Source organism: Manis javanica, chromosome 4 (assembly GCF_040802235.1).
Source record: "Manis javanica isolate MJ-LG chromosome 4, MJ_LKY, whole genome shotgun sequence".
NCBI classification, from domain to species: domain Eukaryota; kingdom Metazoa; phylum Chordata; class Mammalia; order Pholidota; family Manidae; genus Manis; species Manis javanica.
The window spans coordinates 80,456,549-80,477,578 of NC_133159.1; the positions used below are offsets into that span (position 1 = coordinate 80,456,549).

General features: G+C 42.5%; 1 long non-coding RNA gene across 3 annotated transcripts in view; it reads right to left on the reverse strand.

Moving 5' to 3' along the window:
- LOC108397562 (uncharacterized) overlaps positions 1–21,030 on the reverse strand; it is a 79,395-nt gene that overhangs the window by 26,405 nt on the left and 31,960 nt on the right. For 2 of the 3 annotated variants that reach the window (XR_001853224.3, XR_005055913.2), the window contains exons 1-2: positions 10,616–10,726; positions 10,122–10,232 (exon numbers count right to left, since the gene is read on the reverse strand). This is a non-coding gene — a long non-coding RNA (uncharacterized lncRNA). Of the gene's footprint in view, positions 1–10,121; positions 10,233–10,615; positions 10,727–21,030 lie in introns of those variants that run through there. The other variant, XR_012129818.1, reaches the window with a different exon arrangement.

Below are 21,030 nucleotides of genomic sequence, written 5' to 3' on the forward strand. Positions count from 1 at the left end.
TCACCTCTGCCCCATATTCCACTCTCCAGAAAGAACGAATGTGGGTTGGAAGGCTCTATGCATGGCACCGTGCCTGCAGCTGGCAGTTACAGCGACAGGTACAGTGCCCGCTTTGTCAACAGCCCAGGTTGTCAGGCCCCCCACCGTGGTTTACATATAAACTGAACTCTCACTCTGAGATATAAGCTGCACTCCCTGCAGTTCAGAATCATGCCCATGGCAGCATTTTTCAATGATTTAAGCATTCATGGACAAAGCACTTTGAGGAAATGAATCAAACTCTTTCTGAAAATTAACCCTTGAAAAAAGTCATGATAATGCTGAGAAAATTTGTAGTAATGTATGCACCTCTTATGAGTTTTTAAGTAAGACAAGGAATTTTAATACACTCATAAAGCAAATGGGAATATCTGGGAATTCAGAGGCCACATTCTCCCTCTCAGCCTGGCTAGGGCCACAGGCACATGAGCCTATCTGTGGCAGAAAGTTTGTGCAACAAGAGCTTGAGAATAACTCTTCTCCCACTTACATCATGGGTGCACAAATTTAGGAATTTGGGAGAGAGAAAGAGAAGCTGGAAGGAGCAGCCTTAATGAAACATTAGGGGTGCCTTCTCTCCAAACTTATTGGGAGGCCACAGTTTTATCTTAAACCATACTGTCACAGGAAGAAGTGCGACCTGAGGAGACTTGAAGGGTGGGACTCATACAGGAAAATCCCAATGAAACCATGGATCACTGCAAGGAATCTTATTTTGCAACCCCCAAAGGCAAAGGACTTTGTGCACAGTAGGTATTTGTATCAGTCTGCTAAGGGCTGTCACACAGAACACATGGGCAGGCTGACGTAAACAATGGATGTATATATTTTCTCACAATCCTGGAGGCTTGAAGTCCAAGATTAAGGTGCAGGAGGAGCTGGGTTTTGGTGAGGCCTCTCCTCCTGGTTTGCAGAATTTCCTGCTGTGTCCCCAGCTTGTCCCCTGGGCATGTGTGGAGAGACAGAATTCTCTGGTGTCTCTGCCTCTTATAAAAAGACCTGTCCTATTTGATGAGGGCCCCACCTGTATGACCTCATTTAACTTGAATTACTTTATAAGCCCTGTTGCTAAATACAATCACACTGGGGATTAGGGCTTCAGCATATGAATTTGGACACAGTTAAGTCCTTAACAGTATTGAACAAACACCTATGGTTGATTGATTAACTAATGCCCTGACTACTTTCCCAGATATGTGGGGGCCCTGATTTACTCCACGGAGGCTATCAGGAGAAAGGAACCATCCTTCTTATGCATATCTTTATCATTCTTCCTCAAGATGACTGTCATTGCCAGTATGATTGTATGCCAAGGTCAGCAAGGGTACAGTCTTTATAGTGTCCTGTGAGGGGGACAGGGACTTGTTCACACATCACTCAACAAACACCCACATGTCTGTGACCATCCACCACCCCATTCCCACCTGCCCTATGATGGGGCCTGGCTATTTCTCTCTATCTCTGTCTCTGTCACTCTCTCTCTAGCCCAGGGAGTGGTGAAAGCCTGAGATCTGTATTCACTGTTAGGGTAAAAGAGGAGGTCCCACTTCAATTTCTAGCCTTAACTGGGAGCTCTGACTCAGCTTTCCTGGAACTCTGCTCTGTGGGGTAGGGAGTGGGCACCAGCAGGGAATCAATGTGGGTGTTGTGCACGGCCCACAAAAAATAGCAGCACTTTGCTTCTAGTTTGCTACCATTCCCCCACCACTCAGAGAAAAGGCATCATTGGCAAAGAGAACATGGACATTCCCAGGGCATCTGTCAAAATCTAGTCCCCATCTTTAATAAAGACTATGAGTTTATTGTTCCAAAAGTTTTCATGTTCTACCTAATGAAGTCTGTAAACATAAAGAAGCTCTGGTTTCAGTCCAGATGTGTTTGCTCATTGCCCAGGCACTTAACTGAAGGACTGACTGTATTACATGAACAGACCAGAGCTGTTCAAGCCTGATCCGTCCCGAGCATGTGACCCAGGGCCACTTCTCAGGATGCCCATTCCCTTTCACTAGTAGCCCCCAGTCATGAGTACTGTATTCAGGGCTGACCCAGTATTCTCCTGACTCCCTAGGCCATCACGGCTCAATGTCTTCTGTTTTACCATACAGGGAGCCTACCAGCATGTTCATTTCCTTCCTAAATCCTTTGATTTTGAAAAATATCCCTAACACATTTACAGTGTGTGAAGAATTTTTCCATTTCGTCATTAAATTCTCACAACTATTCTGTTAGGTAACAGAGACTCAATCATTCATTCATTCAGCAAACTTTAGTGGAGGGTATGGCACATGCCAGGCACTGGGGAAACAGAGGTGACAGAGGCATACTGCCAACACTGGAGGAGCTCACAGATGCCTGAGGGAAACAGGCAATGTATGTCCATCACCGCTCAGGATGATAGGTGCCGCGAGAGGAGGGGGCCCATGCTGGCCCAGGTGAGCCAGGGAGGTCCGTTATGGGCCTCAGTCCTGATGGCACAGTAAGGGCTGGGCAGGTAAAGAAGGGGTCTGAAGCAACGTCAAGCAAGGGAGCCGAACCCAAATTATAAAAGAGAAAGTCTGGCCCATCTGTTGTGCTCTGAGTAGAAGAGTGTGGCTTGAGGTTAAGTGTAAGGTGGGTGGGGGGCATGGGCTGGTGGGCCCAAAATGAGTCAAGGGGGGATGTTGGGGGTGTATCACAGGTGAGTGTATTTCAGGGCATGTTAAAGAGTTTGGGTTTTTACCCCAAGGGAAATTCATAGGTAATCACTAAGGGTGTTAAGTAAGAGGGGCACATGATGAGATTTGCAATTCAGAAAAAGTAATATGCAGGAGGGACACCAGACTGAAGGGTGACATGAGGGTACTGCAGTGGCCCAGGACTGAGAGCATGAGCTTTCAGTTCAGAGCAGTGGCTATGGGAGTGGGGAGCAGGAAGGGATTCTAGAGACGTTTAAGTGGACTATACAGGACTCATGACCGACTGAATGGGGGAGGTGCAGAAGAGGCTGGGGCAAACATCCAGCTTTCATTTGGGGGCGCATGGGTCGATTACAGCATTACTCATCTAAGTGTAATTAGGAAAAGGGTTTGGAAAGAAAAGTGCACAGCTCAATTGGGCTTGCTACATTCTAGATGCCTGAGAATCCCAAGAAGAGATACTCAGGGAATTTTGGATTCAGGGCTCAGGACCTCAGGGGCAGTATCTGGCCTGACAGTTTAGATTTGGGAGACACTGATAAATTAGCAGTAGCTGCTATAACAGAAGTGTGTGTGGGAGGTGGGGAGATGCAGAAGCCCAGTGTCATTTGACAAATGAGAAAACCGATGCTGGTCCAAGATATCACAGCTGCCGCATGGCAGAGCTAGGTCTGGAGCCAAGTCTTCTGACTTCAAGCCCAGGCCACCCCCTGCCATTTCAAAGCTTCTGCAGGACTACCGGGAATGAACCCAGGCTGTACCTGGAGGCCAGTAGGTTTTACCTCTGTGGTTCTCCGACTTTACCATTATCTACAATGCCCCTGAGCAGCATCCCCGGCGGGGGGTGGGGGGGGGGGGAGAATCCTGTGCTGTGTAGCTCTTGGGAGTCTGGGAGAGTAGTCCAGGGACCCATCCTGGAAATACCCTTGCATATGGGGTAAGGCAGAAAAGGCACACATTTGCCACTATGTTTGCATTCTCACTGGGTGCTTACAGCTACCCTACAGGGTCCTCACCTTCCTGCCTCCTTCCCTAGGTTCTCTGCTAGACCATGTGATAAAGTGACTCCTGCTAAGATGGTTACTAATAGGTTAATGAGAAACCCATCCCATGGTACCCACTCCTTTTACCACAATTCCTAGAGACAGGCAAGTAGTCTCAATAAAGGCAAGAATTTGAAGCAACTTGGCAGATTATCAAGCAAAGGAAAGGAATGTGAGCAGGAAAGGTAGCAGAGGGAAAGTTGGGAGCTTGATCTCCATGGGTGTATTTCATATCACATTAAGGTGTTTGGATTTGACTTCTTTTAACATGGTGAGGCAGGGGGAGCTGGTCCATTAAGCCCCTTCTTGTCATGACAGCTAACATTGTATTTTACTACCTGGCAGAACAGTAGCTGTGTCCTTGACTATACACACCCGTAGCCACACACAGCTCTTGCCTCCTGGTCTGAAATACAACAGAAGCAGAGAAAGGGTAGTTTTCAAATCAAGGCCACAAGGTAGTTTCCAAATCTTCTCTCTCAAGGGCTGTGAGTGAGCTCATTGGTACATCCATTGCTGGGCCAGCCTAGAAACCCACTCAAAAACAATGTTTATGAAGGTATGAGTTGAGAAGAAATGCTCTGGGTGAGGGAATTTTCCTCTATTAGCAAAATATAATTGCTGTTTTCAAGTTAAGGAAAAAAAGAGAGAAAACAAAGGAAACAACTGAAGGTCTTTTAAGGAAGTACAAACTTGGACAGACTAAGGAATACTTACAAAACAGCCTGTCCTGCTGTCCTGTTCCAGCCTTGTGAGACTCAAGCCACAGTGACCCCAAGGTCATTTAAAGAAGAAGCCCGCCAGGCCGGGGTTTGGGGAGGAGTGGTTGTGTGGACACCTGATGTGTTAGTAGCAGCTGATCTCGAGGGTCTAAGATTCCTACAAGCCCCGGGGCTTACTGCCTGCCAGCCTGACACCTGGGCTGCAGTTGGCCACCCAGCTTCTCTGCTGTAACTGCTGGGAGGAGCATTGACCACAGGTGGTGGCGTACGCCCAGCCTGCCTCCAAGCTGCAGACAGGAAATGCCAGAACACTGGGAATCAAGGGCAATGGAGTTCATGAAATCACATGCTCTCTGGCTGGAATGGAATTATAAGGTTATCCAATTCCACTCCCACCAGTTGGCGTCTGAATTTCCTCCACAACATTCCCATCAAGTAGTCATTAAGCCAGAGTCTGAATAGCCCCCATAATGAGATACTCTTTTCCTCTAAGGAAAGTCATTTTATCTTGGACAGTTTTGATGGGAGGGGTGGTCTTGCTAACGCGGAGCCTAAATGGCTCCCTAACTTCAGCTACCTGATGTGAGATTATCTTTTGTAGTCACTCAGAGTACATTTCTGCCTGTTCTTAGTGGCAGGTCTCTGAACATCTGAACATCTAGGTTTGCCGTGATAGAGATCAGACAGGCTATGCTGTACGTCTGAGCACAGCTGATGAGGCTGTGTTGTACTGCATGTCACAGAGAAGGGAGGGGATTGCTTTGTTCGCCCCTGAATCCTCAGCAGCTGCCTAGTGATGGACACAAAAGATGTCTGATAGATATTTCTTAAGAAATGAATAAGTGAACAAGTCTAAACTTCTGGCATTTATCCCATCAGGAAACATGAATGACATTAATGTGGAGACTTCCACTGGATTTATGAAATTTAAATGTGATTTTAAAGGGCATCCAAGACTCCCTTCAACAAAGTCATCCTAACCCAGTGTACTCAGCCTGGGATAGGTCCCAGATTTTGTGTTGTGCTTTTGCAGTAAGTCTCTACATGAAGAGATATGTTATCTCCTTTATCAAGTTGCAAATTCCTCCAGGAAGTTTCTCAGAAAGATATTTTGGTTTATTGTATAACCCCCAAAGTACCAGGACAATGCTGAGAAGACACGGACTAATGAAAATGTTCCATACCTGATGCATATTAGGCACCCACAAATATTTGTTGAATGAACAAATGATGACAGAAGAAGAGGCTTTATCTTATATATATATTTTTTTCTTTAACTCTACAAACTTTGTTGTTTTGTAAAAGAACAAAAGTTGAATTATCCAAACTTCACTCCTACAAACATATACATTCATATATGCATACACACATTGCTTTCCGTGTCTTAACATTGACTAGTTCCTGGAATGTTTTGACCTAACCCGTTTACTTTTTAAAACTCAGCAGTTTAATTATTTCATTTAAAACTAGCCTAAAGCTTTTTTTGGTCCCTTATCACAAACCCTGTAGATAAAATTAGTAGTAACTAACAATAATAGAAAGAAGATGTGTACTATATACCCTAAAACAAGAACTAAAATAACAAAATAAAGAATTGTTGGTAATAAGCCAAGAGAGGAAATATAATGGATTAATAAAAAAATACTGAATGAATTAATCCCCCAAAAAGTCACTAAAAAAGGAAAAATAGAGTAAAGAACAAAAGGAACAAATAGGAAACAAAAATAAGATGGTAGGTTTAAACTCAACTTTATCAATAATCACATTAAATGTGAATGCTCTAAACACCCAAATTAAAAGGCATAGATTGCCAGATTAACTATAGCAAAACAAAACCCAGTTCTATACTGCCTATAAGGAATCCATTTTAAATAAAAAGACAGGAATAAGTGAAAACTAAAAGAATGTAGACACTAATAAAAAATCTGGAGTATCTATATTAATAACAGAAAACATGATTTCACAACAACAAATATTATCAAGGATAAGGAGGTTCATTCAATAATGATAAAAGCATCAAATTATGAAAGGGACACAGGAATCATTAATTATAAGTGCTTATGTCTCTAACAACCAAGCTTCAAAATGCATGAAGCAAACATTATAAAACCAGAAGAAGAAATTGACAGATCTACAATTACAGTCAGATATTTCTACTCTCAGAGTAGTTGGTAGAAGTAGAAAAAATATCATTAAAAATATGGAAGATTGTATACACCATCAGCCAAATTTATCTTATTGATAGAGAACATTCCACCCCAAAACAGCAGAATATACATTCTTTCACATACATATGAAATATTTTCAAAGATCATATCCTGGGCTATAAAACAAGTCTCAATAAATTTAAAAGTATTCAGGTCTCCATACAAATGTTATCTGACCAAAACAAGAATAAGTTAGATGTCAGTCACAGAAAGGTATCTGGAAAATGTCCAGATACTTGGAAATGAAATTACATACTTATAAATAACCTATAGGTCAAAAAAGAAATCAAATGGGAAATTAGAGAATATTTTGAATTGAATGAAAATAAAAAATATCAGAATTTGTGGGATGCAGCTTAAGCAGTACATAGAGGAAAACTTAGAGCACTAAAATGCTGATATTAGGAAAGAGGTAAAGTCTCAAATCACTGACTTTACCTCTGATTTTAAGAAACTAGAGAAAAAAGGGGAAATTAAAAAGCAGTGTAAGCAGAAGAAAGGAAACAATAAAGATCATATCACAAGGATAGAGATAAAAGTACTGATATAAATGACTTCGAAAATGAGTGGACTTTTAGGACCTAAGGCAAAAAGGAATGGAATATAAACATTGTACTCTAGTTGATAAAGTTGTTTCCCATGGGGGTACAGCCTAAAAATTCTGATATTGTTATACATGTATATTGGAATTAAATAATTAAGCAAATGGATGGTGGATGTGGGAGCCAAGTTTCTCACTGTTAGCGTAGACAGTTACAAATAAATAGAGAGAAGAGGCTAGAATGGTCCACATGATAAGCATTAAAGTTGGAGACATTAGTATGAATTTGTGTTTTGCTTACTATATACACAGATAGTTACAAATAGACTTATTTATAGATATGTATATATCCAATGGCTAGTATACACACACATAGTCCCTTGTTTTGTCAGTTGAGAGGGCCTAGAAGCAATGATACTTCGGTAGCAACAAGCACACCTAGCACTCAGATCTTGTTTCCTAATAACATTTTCCAAGAAAAAAAGACAGGGCTTCTTAGGGAGATTGGTGTTTCTAGGACTTAGTGGGAAATAAGTAACATGATTCTAGAATATCCTGTAGTGACAGAAAGTGAAGAAGTGTTAAAAAAAAAAAACACAATGATGAGGGTATATTTAACGGACACTGGAACCAACTGAAAATGCACTCAGTGGCTAAGCTGGAACAATCAGAGGAACAAAATAAATATTGCAATACTAGATTATAAACAAAGTACAAAATACATATCCATGAATCAATACTTGTATAAATAAATGTTTGGATAAATAAAAAAATGGTGAAGAAGAGAAAAACTTCCAGGAAGAAGAATTCCAAATAATTTATACAAACACTCTGCTCTCAAAGAGGTGGGAGCTTAGCCCCCTACTCCTCAAGTGCGGACTGCACATAGTAATGTCTTTCCAAAGAGAACAGTATTGGAAGTGGGGAATAAATTTATAGTGAAGAAACATGACCAATATTACTTAAGTCAGGTGATCAGGAGCCACATCAACATGGTAAGTCATGCTGATCCTGTGCATACTTGACATGATGTGACGGGATGTGATGAAAATGGCACTTTACCTCTTTGGTCCTCCTTCCAGACTCTGTAACCCCAAAATAATCATGGGGAAAGCATTAAACAAATCCACACTGAGAGACATTCTACAACAATACCTGACTAGTACTCCTCAAAACTGTCACAGTCATCCAAAACTAGAGAAGTCTGAGAGACTGTCTCAGCTAAGAGGAAGCAGCTTAGGGAGTCATGACAGCTAAATGCAATATGGTACCTGGATGGGATCCTGAGCAGAGAAAAGACATTAGGTAAAAACTAAGGAAATTTGAATGAAGTACAGGCTTTAGTTAATTTTTTTTTTAATCAATGGGAAAGAGAAAAGAAAACCAATAGGGGGAAAAACAGGCACTGAAACTACAAGCTAGTTCAATGAGAAAAATTAATAAAATTGAAAAACTCTAGCCAGACTGATAAGGAGAAAAAGAGAGACAACACAAGCTGTCAAGGTCAAGAATGAGAGTGTGACATCAGTAAAGACTCTATAGATGTTTCATAATAATAAGAGAATATTATGAAAATTATGCCAGTTAGACAGTAAGTATGACAATCAAGCAATGTAATTAGAAAACAGGCAAAAGATAGGAATTTACTGGAGAAGATAGACAGATTGAAAATAAGGACATCTGAAAGATGTTAAACATAATTAGCCATTAAACAAATTAAAACAAAAATAGTATTATTACACATTTGTTAGAATAGCTAAAATAAAAAAATAATGACATCACCAAATACTAGCAAAGATGTGGGAAAACTGAATCATACATTGCTGGAGGGAATGTAAAATGGTGCAGCCAATCTCGGAAACAGTTTGAAAATTTCTTATAAAATTAAACACACAACTACCATATGACCCAGCAACTGCACTCCTGGGCATATATCCCAGAGAAATGAAAACTTATGTTCACACAAAACCTGTATGTAAGTGTTCACAATGGCTTTATTTTCAATAGCCAGAGGTTGTAAACAACCCAGATATCCTTCAAAGAGTGACTGGCTGTCCAAAGGGATTAAAATAAAAAATCAATATTATTTACAATAACATCAAAAGTGCTAAACACTTTTAGATAGGTCTGACAAAACCTGGGTAAGATGTGCACAAAAGAATACTACTAAGCAACAAAAAGGAATTCCTGGAATACTACTCAGGAATAAAAAGGAATAAAAGCAACAACATGGGTGAATCTCAAAATCCTTCTAAAAAGAAAGTAAAAGAAGCTAGACAAAAAAGAGCTAGAACTTGATTAAAATTCTTGAAAATGCAGCTAATCTATAGGGAAAGAAAGCACACCAGTGATTGCCTAGGGACAGAGGGGCCAGTGGGGCAATAGGAGAAAGGCAGGAGGGATGACAAAGACAGAAGAAGAAAGTTGAGGGGGGGGCGGTGATAGAAATGTCCATTATCTTGATTTTGGTGATATTTTCACAAGCATATATATATGTTAAAACTTATCAAACTGTACATTAAATATGCATAACTTGTTGTATGTCAATTACACCTCAAATAAACTTTTGAAAAATATAGAGAGACTCTCAAAGCCCAGAATCAGGAGTGAGACCCAAGAGTGGAATATACAGCCTGCCTGGATTCGCTTATCTCATTTTATGTCCAATCTCAGTGGTTTCAAATCCAGGCAGGTATATTAGATTCATGTCTGAGACTGGATACAAAATAAAATAAGCAAAAAGAAACAAGGGAATGAGTTAGGATGGAGTATAGTGAGATGTGATGGTATGGGCCTTGAAGTTCTTGCTAAAATGTTTTAAGATGATGAAATAGAAATAACATATAATTTCTGAGAAGGAAAGTGACGTGATCAAAAAAAGTGGCCACACTCACCGCTTGAAGAAGATGCAGCAGTGGTGGTACCTGTGTGTTCACAGAACAGTAATGACTGGTGGACTCCTCCGAAGTATCAAGGACACCAAAGGCTGGTCAATGTTTTCTTTGCTGGCCACATTAACAGATAAATTAATCACATTAATGATTCTACAATTCTGGCTGGTGACTTTTCTAAATGATTTTGTGCTAGAAGTTCTTTATGTTCATTAACATATCTCTCCCTACATTTCAAATAGTCTGTCCATACTCAGACATGACGTGAGCTTTTATCCTGTCAGGATTTTTAAAGGGACTCTAGGTGACTATCCAGCCCATGACAGTCTTCCCTGAGGAAGTCTTCCCTGTCCACCTGTCAGCTGTGCAATCTGTCAACAGCTACACTTGAACCTTCTGGTACATCCTTTTTCTGCCAAAGTTGTTTTGAAGTGGCATTCTGTTACAAGCCTCAAGAGATTTGAGTTTGAAAATTATATAACCAAAAATCAACTTACCCTTATTATTTTCTGTATGCTTATTTTATATCAACAGAGGACTTCAGTACAGCAGTTTCCAATGGTGAATGCACACAAGCCTTTTTGCTTTTCCTTAAAGCAACAGTGATGCTGACCTTGCTGGTCAAAGAGGAAACCACTGACCAAGGAGGAACTGAGCTGGTTTCCAGTAAGGCGGGCAGAAGGGTGCTCTCTTCCCGTCTTCAGGCAGTGATGCAGATGTAAGTTCAGAAACAAAACCCATCCTGAAGGGGAAACATCTCCAGCTGTCAGGTCCCTATTTGGAAATTCTTTTTATATTTCCTCTAAATTTTTCAGACCTTAACTTGAGCCTTTTTTCTGAGGAGATCAGGGAATAGTTATTTTCCGTCTCTTTCATATACGTACAAGCTACCCTTAACGTGCTGGTCAAACCTTTTGCTCGACTAACTAACTTCCCTTCATCTTTCCAACCTGTTATCTCTGGCTCTACCCAGGTTGTTATCCATTCATTCTTTGGTTGCCCCCACCCCACTCAATTCCAAGAGTGTGGTGTAGATAAATGCAGATAGATCTTCTCTTTCTTCTTTCCAAGGTTTCTCTGATCTCTCCTTCCTTCCATCTTCTCTGACACTCCCAAAGTTCAGGTCCTCATCAGCTTTAAGCTGTATGATGTAACTAACACTTCTGCTCTCCCTTGTCTTCCTGCATCCTGCATATAACTGCCAGTAGACTCCCTCCTGGACCAGTCCATCTTTCTGAGGCCCACCGTGATCATACCACTCCCCTGATTGAATGCCTTCCCTCTTGCACATGGAATAAAGTGCAAACTTTCTAGTCTTGCATTCCTTCCATGTCCTCTGCTAGCCCATTTGATGTCCCACAAAACCCTGCTCTGCTTCCTGTGGTCCAATCCAGCGTGCTGTTGTCTGACATGATGCCATGAATCTATACGATGGCTTCAACACACCCTCTGCCCAAGCTGTCTTTTCCTTTCTCAGCTTATCAAAGTCTTATGCTTCTTTTCTTCCAAGCCCAGCTCAACATGCCTTCCTTTGTGATTCTTCCCAGTTAGAATGAATTTCTCTGTGCTTCCCAGTCACACCGTTTATATTTTTGTTTATAGTTTACAAAACTTTTTAAGGTCTGACTTGTAGTCCTTGAATATGGCCCCGTCCTCCCCACCAGAAAGCAGCCCTGCCCCTCCCAGTAAGCACCAGGACCCTAACTCCAGGTCCCCAGTTCAGTGCAGGACGGGGCAGTGTGGGATCTGTGAATATGCGCTTAATCAAGTTTGCAAAAATACCTGTCCAAAAGGCAAGCTGTGGGCCCACAACAATTTCCTCTGGCCACCTGACTACTATTTCAGAAGATGATGAGGTCAAGTGACTCAGCAAAATTTGCAGACTAAATGACAGGAAATAAGAGCTTTAGAAAAGGCTATTAACACTGATCTAAAACAGATGTGGCTGGAATCCCACTGCTGGGGCAGGAAGGTTTTCCACAGCATATGCCAAGGCTCTGCAACCTGATACCGGGCCCCAGGAGGGGCTGATGAACCGCAGCCATCCCTACCGCCCCCTCCACCATCTGGTTCCCCATCGAGGGCACTTAGGATGTCTGCAGAGCCTTGGGCATTCATACAGTACAGAGTTGTGTTTCCCTTATTCAAGAAAAGCATCTGTCTAGATTTTCCAGATTATCAAAATTTGTCCCCATAGGCACCCAAACTTATCAAAGTGAAGTCCATTTTTAAAAACAGTATTGAAAAGGAAGAACACAGTCCTATACTTTCCTTGCTCCCTAAGCTGTCATGAATGTGATTTGAGTGTTCTCGATGGCCGGAGCTGACATCATGTATGTCCGTTGTTGTCTGTCCCACAGGGCTGCTCACCCCACTACTGCCATGATACCTTCAAATCACAGTAATTGCAGCAATAGTAACAGCTAGTACTGACAAGCACTTCCCACGGGCAGCGCACTGAGGCACTCTACGTGGCGGTTTCGTTTGGGTTTCACAACATCCCAAAGAAGTAGATGTTATCGTCCGCAGTTTTTAGGTATAAACGCTGAGGAGCAGGGAGTTTAAGTAACATGCCTACAGTCACAGGGCAGTTAAATAAAAGAAGACAGACCCTCACTCAGGCAGTCGGCTCCAGACCCCACATCAGCAAACCCTTTACTCTGCTGCCTCCCTGCACACAAGCTGGCCTGAAATAAGATGACTGACTCGTCCCGGTACTTTCCTGGGTTTAGCACTGCAAATCTTCAGTCCAGGAAAAACCACTGTGGAGTGGTTAGTCACCCTAGCCTGAGAGCAGGAAAGCACTGGCCAGAACTTCTGTGGCTCAGATGTTCTGCTCCCAGTGGTCCATCACTAGCTGCTGAGAGTGGGGAAGGAACCTATTAACAAGCAAGTCCAACGAGCAGAGCCAGACAGACACAGGGGCTCCCTAGGACAGTTAGTAACGCTGCTCTCCTGAAAACATCCCTGTTTAACCTTGGTGGAGGTGAGAAGCTTCTATGAATAAAAATCATACAGCTGATCCTTGAACAACATGGGTTTGAACTGCACAGGTCCACTTAATACACCGTTTTTTCAATAAATATGTTGGAGAATTTTCTGCAGATTTGTGGCAATTTGAAAAAACATTTTCTTTTCTTTAGCTTACTTTATTGTAAGAAAACAGTATGCATTTAACACAAAAAGTGTGTGTTAATCCTCTGTTTATGTTATCGGTAGGGCCTCTAGTCAACAGTAGGCTACTAGTAACTACATTTTGGGGGAGTCAAAAGTGGTATACGGATCTTCTGACTGCACAGGGCTTGGCACCCATAACCCTCACACTAGGGTCAGCTGTATTTCTTTATATTCAAAACAGGAAAATGGCTATACTTACAGTGAGCAATTTTTTAAGACCGACTCTTTTGTGAGGCTTGTTAAAGAGCTTATCATTTAGACAATAAAAGGTAAAGAACCCCGTCATTCCCAAGGAGCAGCGTCTTCGGAGCCATGCGTTACTCAGCTTCACAGCTCAGCTGACGGAAGTGCTCCAGTCTCAGCACGCCGACACGGGTCTGTGGAGGCTGAGGCCCGGCCTGCAGTTGTGGCCCACTGCTTGCATGGAGGCATCACAAAAAGTAATGCTTCCCTGAGAAAAGCCATGTCAGTGAGGTTTGCAGCAGGGAACTGATGACTCCCACAACAAGGGCTGCAAGTGAAAACCTGAGTTAACTGAGAGCACATTTCTACTTATCCCAGAGGTGTTTTACTGCTCCTCCCAAACCAGTATCCTCAGCTGTGTCCATGCAGCTCCTGGGGCCTTCTCTGTAATCTGCCAGGCCCTCTGGTCTGAGAAGAGTGGATGGGCCTTGTGACCACCTTGTCCTGAAAGGCCTTTTCCAGACTCTTTTGCATAGGGGAAAGCCGAGGTCAGTGACAGGCTGGCCCCAGAGTGGCAGGGCTACCCTATTTAGAGGGTGTTGTCTCCATGGGACATTAAGTGCTCCTCTGAGAGTTCAGATTAACTTCTAGGCAAAACAAAGAGGAGTGGCTTCCTGCCTGCTTCTTGCATCTACACGAGTCAGGACATTATCTTGGCAGAAGTTCCAACATTTTAGAAGGAAACAAAGAAGAGGTGAAGGAAAGCCGATCAGCCTAATGGCAAGATGGGTGCTGCGCCTGCCCCACTCCGAGGCCCTCGGCTTATCTTGACTTGCTCTGCACCAGCCTCCAACAGGACCTGGACACAGAACCAGGCCCTTGGGGATGCCCTTCAGCTTTCCCGGAGAGATCCCACAGTGCTAAGCAGGCAGTGGCATTTGAGGGAGCCGCTGGGTTCCTCTTCAATGAGCTAAATGACTCCTTTAGGAATTAGAAACCAAATGCTTTGAGGTTTCCAGAAAAGGTGACGAATTTACTTTTCCTTAACTGTACAAAAAATTGTTCCATGGAAAATTATAAGGGTATTTTTAAAGGGCATCAGGGTTCACATTTCTGTTCATTTTATTTTCCATTTTCTTAAGTTTAATTTAATTTAGCTATTTAATAAATTGCTTTTTAAAACCAAAAGGTCAAATATTTTCTCCCTTAAAGCCAAATCTGGTCTGTTTTCCTTCACAGCAAGCTCATAGCATCTTTAGGGAGGGAAGTGGTTACCTTTCCTGTGTTCCAGCGCTGCTTTGGCTCAATCTCCATAAATACTATTATTTATTTATGCTTTTCCTAATTTTCACATGGCCCATTGATGGGCTTTTGAACCTTCCAGAGAATTTCTACAAATTGCCTCTGACACAGTATTGACAGGCTGTACATTCAAATACCTTTGTACTCTGGGGGATTCTAGGACTTGGCTGTGGCCTAGAGCAAAATGATATCTTGAAACACAATCTCTCACTGCAGGAGCCTATCTTCCCCAAAAGTGTTAAATGGGTACCCCAACTTCCACTGTGTTCAATGACCTCAAAGCCTAAACAGAAAAACCTGTTCAGAGCATCCTGTTTATGGAAATAATAGAAAAAACATGCTGATTAAAAGGAATAGACTCAAAAATTCTCAGCCATTTTCAAAGTAATAAAATTTGATTTCAAATGAATGAGATCAAAATAAACTATAATCTCAGAGTTATTTCTATAAGGTGTTAAGCCTGAAGTATTGATGGCATCTTGAAAGTTAAAAAATACTGAAGTTATAGCCCCTTCCAAATGGATGTAAAGAGAAAAAGCTATTAAGCCCTTGTTCTTTGGCCCTTTATATTCAATTTAAGGCAAGTTAGATACAGTCACCCTCATGATACACAGATTCTGTATCTGCAGATTTTTTATCAGTAAGATTTATTTGTAATCCTCAAATCAATCCTCTGTCCTTCCGTGGTCATGAGCAGACATGTGCAGAGCTGCAGAAAATCTGAGTTACCCAACGCTCTTGTTTCTAGCTGAAGTCTGAGCAAAGCAGCTGAAGGTGAACAAGGGGAGGCTCTGTCTTCTTGTTTCAGCTCTCTTACCACAAACAAACATCCTTTTCAGTCTATTTAGTGTCACGTTCTTCACACTGAGTAGTGATTTCGTTGTTTAAAATTATCCCAAAGCATGTGCTGAAATGCCGTTTAGTGCCAGTCCCTAAGTGCGAGAAGGTTGTGAAGTGCTTTACAGAGTCTAAACAGCTGTGTTGGATAAGCTTCATTCAGGATGAATTATAACGATTTTGGGCAAGTTTGATGTCAATGAATCAACAGTGTATAGTAAATCAGGTGCCTTTAAATAGAAACACACAGAAAACAAAGTTAGGCATAGAAGTGCTGACAAAACCTTTGTGACTAGAGGTTTGCAGGAATCTAACCTTGCATTTCCTCTAGGAGTGATGGTTCAGTGTTCACTAATTCAATGGTCACAGCAAATTTATAGAACAAAACTACCACAAATAATGAGAATCCACTATTTCCTCAAAATTGTATTTACAAGTTTGCCCTTTTACAGGAACTTAAATTATATGGTATCTCTTTGTTGCTAGTTTCTGTTCACCCTCACTTGTTATCTGTGCAGAGAACACTATGACAGTCTCTCAGAGGGCCCAGAAATGATGAAAGCTAACATCCTTGCCCTTCAGAAGCTTCTGATCCAGAAGAAGAGAGCAGAACTTGGACCAGGGGAGGCTAACAGCCTGAGTTAGGGACACTACTACCTGTCAAGGCATTTGCCATCACAGAATCACAAACTATAAAACTTGGAAAAATCGGGTCCACTGCCTCCTCCTTCAGCGGTTTTCTTGCCTGGCTTCTAGGAAAGCACACCACATCCCCGGCCCTTCCTTGTTGATCTCATTCACCCCACATTCCTTCACCCCTAAATGTCAGGGTGTCCTAGAACTCAATCTTTCGATCACATTCTTTTCTTTTCTACATATGCTCACTTCTTTGGTCATATTACCCGCCTGATTTTAAATATTAACTATACGTGGATGATATCCTCTGATGCTGAAATTCACATATCCACCTGCCTGCCTGACTTCTCCATTTGAGAGGCCAAGGGGCATATCAAATAAAATAGCCTCAAGCTCCTGGTATCAGCGACTGATCTCACCTAACCCCAACTTTCTCCTTCTATAGTTTTCTTCACATCAGTAAATAGCAACTCCCTCTATGGCAGATTTTATTTTCCAAAAATAAACCCCACAACAATTATCTGCTCCCATGTGCTCTTGCCACTCCCCCATCATGAGATGGAGTCCATTTCCCTCTCTTGGACTCCTGGCAGAACTTTATAACTGCCTTGATGCGCAGAATGTGGCAGAAATGACTCACGGCTTCCATGGTGAGGTTGAAAAGGCGACACAGCTTTTACCCGGCTCTTTCTCTTTCGAGGAGCACTCGCCCTTGGGACCTTGGGACCCAACCACCATATTGTGAGGGAGCCAGAAAGCCCCATGAAAGGCCATGTGGCTCAGCACCAGCCACTACCCACGTGGTCCAGCATGCATGCTGTCCACGACTCCGGCCCCCATCCTCAGAGCCTCCACCTTGCTCCTCTTCAATCTAATCTTAAAACAACAGCCAAGTAATTCTATCAAAATGTAAGTCAGATCATATTAACTCTTCCATCAAAAGCTCAGATGGCTTCCCATATTGCTACACAATGTGCTCCCACCTCCCATCATAACCTTTCTGTCCTTATTTCCTACTATTCTCAGTCCCCTAAGTCCCACTGACTCCTTGATTCTCCTCACACATGGGCCTTTGTAAATGGTCCATTCCCTCACCTCCTTCAAGTCTTTACTCAGATGTTACCTTTTGCAGGAGGGTTTCCCCAGCCACACTATCCTGCTTCCCTGCTTTATTTTTCTCCACAGCACTCCTCACCACTCACATTATTTTTCTTATTTATCTAGCTTCTTGTTGCCACCCCACTCCACCACTCTCACCCATAGAGAGACCCGTGGAACTCATGGTGGACTGTTAGCTACAAGACAATGGGGATTTTGGTCTGTCTTACTCACTGTTGCAACCCTAGTGTTTTAAACAGCAGGCGGTTGGCACATTGAAAGCCACTGACAAACATGTGTTGAATAAATGAATGGGATTAAATGCTTTGGTTGAAGTCATACCACCTAAGTAGCTTTGGGAGGATTTGAACCTAGTACTTTGCTGTAGCTTTTATATCAAGTAATATCCTTTCAGCTATCATAATAGAACACTCAAATAAATCAATAAAGAAAATGTACTGTCTTATGAAATAAAACATCCTGAAGTGTTTCCAAGGTCGTTTATTTCAGTAGCACAATGATGGTGTCAAGGACCTAGGTGTTTTCTATCTTTTCTCTTTACCATCTTTGTATGGACCCAATGTGCTTGGAGATGAGGCCTTTGGAGGTAATTAGGGTTAGATTAAGTCATCAGGGCACAGCCCTCATGATGGGATTAACACCCTTATAAAAAGAGAAGGAGACATGGGGTCTTTTTCTTTGTGTGCTCACGCAGCAAGGAAAGCCCACATGAGGACATAACCACAAAGAGGATCCTCACCAGGAACCTGACCAGGCCAGCATCCTGATTTGGACTTCCAGCTTCTAGAACTGTGAGAAATAAATATTTGTCATTGAAGGCACAGTCTGTGGTATTTGTTATGGCAGCCCAAGTCGACTAAGTGTGGCAGATTGTAATTCCCAAGGATGGCCACACCTAATATATTTCTTCCATGGTACATGCTCTTTATGCCATGTGACTGATGCTCCTCCCACCAGGAGATCTCTTCTCTCCTCTCAAATCTAGCCAGGGGACTGTGACCATCTCAGCCAGCAGAGCAAGGCAGAAGGGATGCTATGTGAGGCTAGCTCACAGTTTCCAGCTGGCTCCCTCTCTCTCAGCATGCTTGCCTGGGAACCATGAGGCCATGCTGTGAGGAGGCCCAGGCTACCTGGAGAAGGCGACACGGAGAGGAACTGGGTCCTCCCTCCAGCAGGCAGCACTGCCTTGCCAGCCAGTGAGGGAGCCACCTTGGGTGTGAGTCTCCAACGCTCACAAGTCAGCAAGCCTTTGCAGAATTACAGCTTCAGCCAACATGTGGCTGCAGCATCATGAGAAACTCCCAAGCAGGACCTCTCCCCAGTTCCTGGGTCCCACAAACCATGGGAGATAAGAAATGATTGTTATTGCTTTGAGCTACTAAGTTTTGGAGTAGTTTGTCAGGGCGCATTGATAGCTAATACGTTCAGCATGTTGGCTTTTGTCCTTCATCGTTAAGGTGTGGCTGCTCCAGCTCCTGACACCACATCATCGTTTCAGAAAAGTATGTCAATATTCTAGGAGAATTCAGTGAATCTTATAGCAAGCATTGAGCAACTAGAATCTTCTGAATTCAAATCTGGACCTGGGATTATATCCCTGAGAGTATAGGACTGGCTATTATGTTTTTCAACCAAGGGAGGGGAACTTCTCTAAAATATTTCAGACAATCCACATACCTTTACCATCAGTAACTCATTAATAAAACCTCCTTAGTATCTAATTAAAAAGCAGCTAATTTCATCAATGAAAACTTACTTCTAACATTAATCATGCCAAGTAGTAAAGCCTCTGCTGTTGCTCAGAAGAATCATGTTGATCAAAGGTCATGGAAGCTCTTGTAGCACCTGCTTCTGGTGTTCAGGCTTCCTAATTAGACTGCTGGCTTCCTATCCCCAGGGTGTAGTGTAACCTGGGATACACATATGAGAGCACACTGCCTGTGAAGAAATATTTTAAAGTATGTTGTACCCATGTAGCTGTCTTGCCTTAAGTTCGTTCCTACATCCACTTTTAAGCACACCCTTCAACTATCCCTATTAGTTTTCACTCACTTCTAAGGAATCAGATCCACTCAAACACAGGGATAGGTTTCTGACACTCCCGCCAAGATGAGCTGCAGATACCCTTTTGATTCTTGGATTGGCTAAATGACTGCCCATTTCCCAAGGAAGGTAGCAGTCCTGGTAAGTAGTTCGGTCCAAGCCTATAGTCAAGAAGGACTTTCACTGTATTTCTTTAACTACCTCATCACTTGCTATTAGAGTCAGCAACCCTCTGACTCTTATGGTTACAGATAGGGTCCGGTCCCTGGAGCCTCCTAATGTATTAACACCAGGACTTCTGGTTTTTACAGGAATGACACTGGAAAGATACAAATACCATTAAATTCCCACAAAGTACCTATGTTCTTCTCGGTCTCCATCTGTAGGTAGATAGGAAATGCCCTATTGTCCCAGTGGCAGAGGTCAGCTGAGATTTATCAAGCCATCTGGATGCATCACATTTACTAAGGAAAATGGGAAGGACAAACAGCTGACCCAGGCGGCCCAGGAGAGAACCTGGGTCCCAGCCCCACTTCCGCCAATGCTGCAGCATTAAGCATGCTCCTTAACCTTTCTTGGCCCCTGTATTTCCTCATCTATAAAACGAAAGTTCTTAAGATCCTCCCCAGCTAGATAGGCTAGTCCTGGCTACACTGGCTGTTACTTCTGGGCCAACCTGGAAGTGCCACCTTCTTCGTTGTTGCACACTTCCCCCCTCCCTCCTTTTCCCTCCACCTCTTCCTCTTCCCCTGTCCTCCTTGTCTGTATTCCTTTTCACATATATAGAGTACCTATTATGACCTCAGAACAGTCCCAGCCCTTGAGGAGTTCACCATCTAGTAAAGGACATATCAGTAACAATTACTATTATTTTAATGAGAATAAACACTAAAATGTAACTGCTAATATTTACAGAGCTCTCACTATATACCAGATGTCACGCTAAGTGCTTTTCATGCATCAGCTCATTTAACTCTCTCAGCATCCTGTGTGAAAGGAACCATATCCTGGTTAGAGTTTCAGAGAAGTTAAATGACGCACCTCTAAAGCTGACAGAGATTTTTGAACAAATGCAAAATCACAGAGCAATATGACAAGTTCCACCATAGTGGTATGTGCCAAAGCAGAAAAGCTGGCAAGAAAGAGAGAAAAAGGATCTCAGGAAAGAGTCTTTGAAGAGGTAGCACTGAAGAATGAGTGGGACTTCACCCAACAAAGAATCTGAACTCATAACTTAGAAATAAAGAAGGAATAAAAAAGTCACTGCCATCTAATAATATCACAATAATGGAAATCACTTGGTTTTTAGCAGACTGTCTATTAATGTAGATGCTGCATCATTACTTTTTGCCAAACCCCCCCCAAAACTAAAACCATGATTCATGATTTCAATTCTTGCTTCATTTCCTCCTCATGCCCAGTAATGCTGCCTATCTCTGCTGAAAGGATACAAGCCTTCTCTCTTAGCCCCCTCCCTGACCTTCCCCATGTTTCCAGTCTATATGTTTGTTAATCACATCATTGCTTTCCAGAGCCAAGTGCCTGAGTGTACTTTACTTCTTAAGAAGAAATGTTCTGGAACAGGTCAGAGACAATGCCTTCACTTCCTAGGTAC